The sequence below is a fragment of the Lathyrus oleraceus genome, chromosome 4, assembly GCF_024323335.1.
Source record: "Lathyrus oleraceus cultivar Zhongwan6 chromosome 4, CAAS_Psat_ZW6_1.0, whole genome shotgun sequence".
Lineage (NCBI taxonomy): Eukaryota > Viridiplantae > Streptophyta > Magnoliopsida > Fabales > Fabaceae > Lathyrus > Lathyrus oleraceus.
Genome location: NC_066582.1, coordinates 409,811,029 through 409,818,812, shown reverse-complemented (window position 1 = coordinate 409,818,812; position 7,784 = coordinate 409,811,029).

Genomic DNA, 7,784 nt, shown 5'->3' with positions numbered 1-7,784 from the left:
CCTCAGACTGCTGTTGATGTTCCTTTAATGGAGTCGATTGCTCTTAAAAAGTAATGGCTTTTATTATTTTAAGAAAAACATGATTTTGATTTTTAAGTTTAATTTCAAAATGATCATAATAAAATTTAATTCTATTTTGCTGAATAACTAAGAATAGAAACAATTAGATAAAAATTTCAACTTTATTTAATAGTATAGTAGTCTGTAAATGACAAGACTCCACAGATCTTTACAAAAGTTGAAAAATGGTAATTTACATGGAAAAGGTCTATATTGAATACAATGATCACTAATCCTTCTACCAATTTTGATATCCATGTGCTCTTGGCTTCGGTTGAGGATGACGAATCAGAACCTAATGACATGCTCAAGAATGTCTTCAAAATTAAAGGTCAACCGAATGCATTACTTGTCATGATCCCTAATTTTTGCATAAATTTCCCCAAGGCGGGGTACTCAATTTCTCGGGAAAGATTTTTCTGTTTTATGTCTCTAACTTTTGCCTGGATCTCCCTTTCGGGTTTTCAATCCACCGAGACGCTCATTTTTGCCTAAGCCTCCCTTTCGGGTTTTCAACTTACCGAGATGTTCTTTTCCTTTTTTAGGCGAAGTATTTCTTGACTGCATCGGCGTGTAAAGGACGTGTGAACTCTTCACTATCCATAGTTGTAAGAATCAAGGCACCGCCTGAAAAGGCTCTCTTAATAACATATGGGCCTTCATAATTAGGAGTCCATTTTCCCCTAGCATCTGGTTTGAAAGATTAGATCTTCTTGAGCACGAGGTCACCTTCTCTGAATACACGAGGTCTGACCTTCTTATCAAAGGCTTTTTTCATTCTTTGCTGATATAATTGACCATGGCATATGGCAGTCATCCTCTTCTCTTCGATTAAATTCACCTGGTCATACCTGGTTTGACACCATTCAGCTTCTGTCAACTTGGCTTCCATCAAGACACGAAATTATGGGATCTTAACCTCTACTGGGAGCACAACTTCCATGCCATAAACAAGTGAGAAAGGAGTTGCCCCTGTTGAAGTGCGGATGGATGTACGGTACCCATGCAAAGCAAATGGGAGCATTTCATACTAATCCTTGTACTTTACAACCATCTTCTGAATGATCTTCTTGATGTTCTTGTTTGCAGCTTCAACAACCCTGTTCATCTTAGGTCTATATGGAGAAGAGTTATAATGTGCAATTTTGAAGTATTTGAAAAGAGCTTCCACCATGTTATTTTTCAAGTTCGATCCATTATCAGTAATAATCTTACTTGGCACACCATAACGGCATATAATCTGATTCTTGATGAACCTCACAATAACTAGCTTGGTCACATTCGCATATGATGTCGCGTCAACCCACTTTGTGAAGTAATCAATAGCCACCAAAATGAAATGATGTCCATTCGAAGCTTTGGGCTCAATCATACCAAGCATATCAATTCCCCACATGGAGAAGGGCCATGGAGAGGAAATGACATTCAATAGTGTCGGAGGAATATGAATATTGTCTGCATAGATTTGACACTTGTGACATTTCTTTATAAACTTGCAATAGTCAGATTTCATTGTCAGCCAATAGTAACCTGCTCTTAACATCTTCTTAGCCATAGCATGTCCATTGGAATGGGTACCAAAGGAACCTTCATGGACCTCAGCCATCAATAGGTATGCTTCGTGTGTATCCACGCATCTGAGCAGAACCATATCGAAGTTTCTCTTGTACAACACATCACCATTCAGGTAGAATTTTCTAGTTAATCTCCTCAAAGTCTTCTTATCTTTCAAAGATGCCCCAGGAGGATAAATCTGACTTTGGAGAAAGCACTTGATATAAAAATACCATGACTTTTCATCTTTGATTTCTTCGACAGCAAACACATGAGCTGGCCTATCAAGATGCATCACAGTCGAATTAGGAACTTCATTCCAAAACTTCACCACAATCGTTGAAGCCAACGTTGCAAGAGCATCTCCCATCTGGTTTTCATCTCGAGGGATATGATGAAATTCAACTTTTGTAAATAAAGTTGAAATCCTCCTCGCATAATATCTATATGGTATCAAACCGGATTGATTTGTCTCCCATTCACCTTTTATCTGATTCACAACTAAAGTTGAATCTCCATAGACGTCTAAATACTTGATTCTAGGATCAATGGCCTCTTCAAGCCCTATAATGCAAGCTTCATACTCATCCATATTATTCGTACACTTGAAAGTCAATCTAGCTGTAAATGGAAAATGAGTGCCTTCAGGAGTAATAATCACTGCCTCAATGCCATTACCATACTGATTAACACCACCATCAAATACCATGCCTCAACAGGAACCAGGTTTTGGCCTTTCTTCAAGCAATGGTTGATCATAATATTTCATTTTCAAGTACAAGATCTCTTCGTCGGGAAAATCATACTGCACTGATTGGTAATCTTCAATTGGTTGGTGGGCCAAATGGTCAGCCAAGACACTACCTTTGATCGCTTTCTAAGATCAGTATTCAATATCATACTCTGATAACAATATCTGCCGACGGGCAATCCTCCCAGTTAAAGCAGGCTTCTCGAAAATATACTTGATTCAATCTATTTTGGATATCAACCAAGTGGTATGATTCAACATATACTGACGCAGACACTTAGTGGCCCAAGCCAATGCGCAACAAGTCTTTTCAAGCATTTAATACCCTTCTCACTAACAATAAATCCCAACAACTTACCAGAACTAACACCAAAAGTACATTTATTGGGATTCAAGCGGAGTTTATACTTCCTCAAACGCTGGAATAGCTTCAACAAATGCTCAACATGTTCTTCGTCATCACTCGATTTAGCAATCATGTCATCGACATAAACTTCGATCTCTTTATGCATCATATCATGGAAAAGAATGGTCATGGCTCTCTGGTACGTTGCACCATCATTCTTTAGACCGAAAGGCATCACTCTATAACAAAATGTTCCCAAGGGTGTAATGAATATGGTGTTCTCCATATCTTCGAGTGCCATCTTGATCTGATTATAACCAGAAAATCCGTCCATAAACGAAAAGACTTTGAATTTAGCTATATTGTCTACCAACATATCAATGTGTGATAGAAGGAAATCATATTTCAGACTGGCTTTGTTCAAATCTCTATAATCAACACACATACGAACTTTTCCGTCCTTCTTAGGAACAGGCACAATATTGGCCACCCATTGTGGTTACTAAGCAGTAACAAGGAAACCGACATCAATCTGCTTCTGTACTTCTTTGATCTTTACTGCCTTATCGGGATGAGTCCTCCTCAACTTCTTCTTGATTGGTGGGCATTCTGGCTTCAATGGCAATCTATGCTCCACAATCTCATAATCCAAACCAGGCATGTCTTGATAGGACCAAGCAAACACATCTAAATACTCTCGAAGAAGATCAATCAACCCCTTTTTAACCTCTGGACACAGTCGAGACCCAATCTTGACTTCCTTCACATCATCTTCGGAACCCAAGTTGACTAACTTAATCTACTCTTCGAATGGCTGAATGGCTTTTTCCTTATGCTCAAGTAGACGAGACAATTCATCAGATACTTCTTCATTAGTCTCCTCCTCAGCCTCAAACACGGGGAAATCAAAATTTGGAGAAGGAGTATGATCATTGTATTCAAGGAGTTCATAATGATTTGATATTTTGATTTTAGAGAAGTGAATTGTGACCAAATATTATGCAGATGGACAATTATTATTTATTTATGTTTATTGTGATTACCATTTTCAGAAAAGCAAAATGTAAAATGAAAACATCATAGATGTGGATGAATAGAATTGCATTTTATTGATTATAATTGAGAAATACCTAATAATGTTCACTTCTCCCTTAGACATAGGAGAATGATTTTTCTTAAAATAATGGAAAAAACAAATTACTTAGAGCGATGGACAATAACGGGAACATCAACAGCAACCCAATTGTTGCAAGCCTTTCCATACGTCACAAAATTGGCACAGTCTTCATCTTCATCACCCTTAATCACGGCAGCTGAGTGTTGTTCATTATCATGGATGAACCCTCCTCTACGGAAACTTGGTTGCATATCTTCAGCTTTAACATGAGATAACCCTCGCTGGAATCCCAAACCAGCTCGGTTCTTGTTCCCGGCGAACTCTACCATACGCCCCCATTGATCAGTACTACCATCTTCAACAATTTTCTGCGCATCTTTGAAAGAGGGCATGGGTGCCCCTGCTTTCTTCACTTCAGCAAGAGATAGAGCTTGGAACGGAGTTCCAACCTGCTCTTCAGCTTCAACATATGAAAAAGACGACAGATGACTCACCAACAGTGCCTTCTCTCCACCCACAATGACAAGCTTGTCATTCTTTACAAATTTCAATTTATGGTGCAGAGTGGACGTTACAGCTCCAGCTTCATGGATCCATGGCCTTCCCAACAAGCAACTGTAAGACCCCAATTTTAACAGTAAGATCCCTCATGTTGTTCTCATCATATGCATTAGCATTGAGATCACAACTGGGCATCCTCCTTACCCCTCATTCATTGGGTTTGCTTTGGGAGAGATCACCAAGCACATTTGATTGTATCATGCTTCATTTTTTCTTTTTTTACTAACCAAAATACCAAAATATGTCATTGTATAGTGTAACACCCTTCTAAAATACCCCAACAATTAATTAAAACAACAAATATAAATCAGAGTAGATATGCAATTTAAGGGTGTCACACTTGACACTTCACACCATTCACCAAAATAGTTTGTCATGCTCATTTATTAATCAAAATAAAATATTGCACAATTCGCAGCGGATATGCAAACCATGTAACACATTACATGTAAAATCATTCAACAACCAAATGAAAACAAGGTAAAACATCCCGTCCCGATGTTACATATACCAGAGCATGACCCACTAAGGAACTACACTAGACTCCAAGCACTAGCTTCTACTCAATCACTGCTCGTTACCTGAAACATAGTTGTAAGGGTGAGTTCCTCAATCGATATAATAAGCATTATAAAATATCATGTAATGCTAAGTAATTTAACACATTTCATCACCCAAATCAGGTCACACATTCAGCAACGACACATCAACTCAAAATCATAATCATACTCAACCCAACACAAAACACACGTATAATATTGGAATACATCCATTCATATTATACGTCATACATACATTATGCAATAAGACTCCATGCATGCGGTACCGACTATTCGTGAACACATAGTTCAACCTCACCGATCAAATCCAGATACGGCTACCAAGCTCACTAGTCCCACTCATTTGAGACCTAGTGACTCACATCACTAATTCCTCACCATGGGAATTAGCTACCACCCCAAGGGCTATGCTATGCACGCTAAATCACCTAGCATGCAAACATCAACAACAATCCACAATAATTCACTCACTAATTCCTCACCATGGGAATTAGCTACCACCATAAAGGCCATATTATGCACACTAAATCACCTAGCATGCAACCATCAACAATCCACAATGGACATATGCTCACACTCTAAGCCATAAACAGTCCATTCACAATAGCATACATAATAGATATATTCACAACATTATGCACACCATCATACATCATCAATACAATTATCACAGAATCATATTATGTCATGCCACATAATCAATCACAGTATTAGCACACTCTACTAATACCTACACTGCTCAAAACAACGGGAAATTGATCCCTCCTATATCATACACCAATATAGGCCAATCATCAAATATGTCCACAATATTTAAATATCAAATTTCCACTTTTCCAACAGTGTTAACCGGTTAACGCCCTGGGTTAACCGGTTAACGCAAACAGAACACGCTTCCTGGCACATTTTAACAGTGTTAACCGGTTAACACCCTGGGTTAACCGGTTAACGCAAGACAGACAGCAATATTTCACAATTCATAACAGTGTTAACCGGTTAACACCCTGGGTTAACCGGTTAACGCAAGACAGAAAGCTGTTCCTGCGCTAACACGAAGCAGAATGCAGAATTCTCCGCATTTTCCGCCGTTGGAGGACTTCCGGACCTCCGATTCCAATTCCGTAAAAAGCTACACATTCGGAAAATCACAACTCACCCAAATATAGATTCAATTACAGCCTTAACATAACTTATTCATCACAATTTTTCCGCACTCATCATCCCAATTAGGGTCAATTCAACGGCTTATTACTACCCATTACATGTTAACCCATAATACCCATTAAACGACGATAAACCCCTCTTACCTGAGTTAATCCGGCAATCCTTTAGCTTCAAGCTTTTCCTTCTTCAACCCTTACTCTCTTGCTCTTCCTCTTTGCCCTTTTCCACTTTCTGTCGCTTCTCTGGTTTTCACGTGAAAAACCCTTTTTACCAAAAGGAACTCTTTATATGTATTCCAACTTATTATTCCAATAATAATAATAATTCCAATAATAATCCAATTATTTAATTAAATTAATAAATATACTATTAACTTAATTTAAATAATTATCATATTTTATCGGGGGGTTACAACTCTCCCCCACTAAAAGAGTTTTCGTCCTCGAAAACATACCTCAAACGAATAACTCAGGATAAGACTCCTTCATCTGACTCTCAAGCTCCCAAGTCACATTGCCACCTGCTGGTCCTCCCCAAGCTACCTTTACCAAAGCAATCTCTTTACCCCGCAACTGCTTCAACTCTCGATCCTCGATCCTCATAGGTGATGTTTCAACAGTCAGGTTATCTCTCACCTGTACATCATCTACTTGGACAACATGCGACGGATCAGGAATGTACCTCCTCAACTGAGACACATGAAAAACCTCATGCAAATTCGCAAGTGACGGCGGTAAAGCGATACGATAGGCTACCTCCCCTATCCTCTCCAAAATCTGATAAGGACCAATAAATCGAGGTGTCAACTTCTTCGACTTCAAAGCTCGACCAACCCCAGTTATCGGAGTAACACGAAGAAACACATGATCTCCCTCTTGAAACTCAAGTGATTTCCTCCTCTTGTCGTGGTAACTCTTCTGACGACTCTGAGCAATCCTCATCTTCTCCTGAATCATCTTAATCTTTTCCGTAGTTTGTTGAACAATCTCCGGTCCAACCACAGCACTCTCACCGGACTCATACCAACATAAAGGTGTCCGACATCTCCTACCATACAAAGCTTCAAACGGTGCCATACCAATGCTCGAATGAAAACTATTGTTGTAGGTAAACTCAATCAAAGGTAAATAACAATCCCAAGCACCTCCCTTTTCCAAAACACAAGCCCTCAAAAGATCCTCCAGTGACTGAATCGTCCTCTCAATCTGACCATCAGTCTGCGGATGATATGCAGAACTCAATCTCAGCTTAGTTCCCAAAGCCCTCTGCAAACCTTCCCAGAACTTCGATGTAAATCTAGGATCTCTGTCCGAAACAATACTCGACGGAATACCATGCAAACTTACAATTTTCTCAATATACAACTCAGCTAATCTCTCTAACGGATAATCCATTCTGATCGGAATGAAATGAGCCGATTTTGTCAATCTGTCAACAATCACCCAAATAGCTTCAAAATTCTTAATTGTCCTCGGTAAACCAGAAACAAAATCCATACGGATACTATCCCACTTCCACTCTGGAATAGCCAACGGTTGCATTAGCCCAGACGGCTTCTGATGCTCAATCTTTGACTTCTGACAAGTCAAACAAGAATAAACAAAACTCGCAATTTCTCTTTTCATTCCCGGCCACCAAAATAACTTTTTCAAATCATGATACATCTTCGTA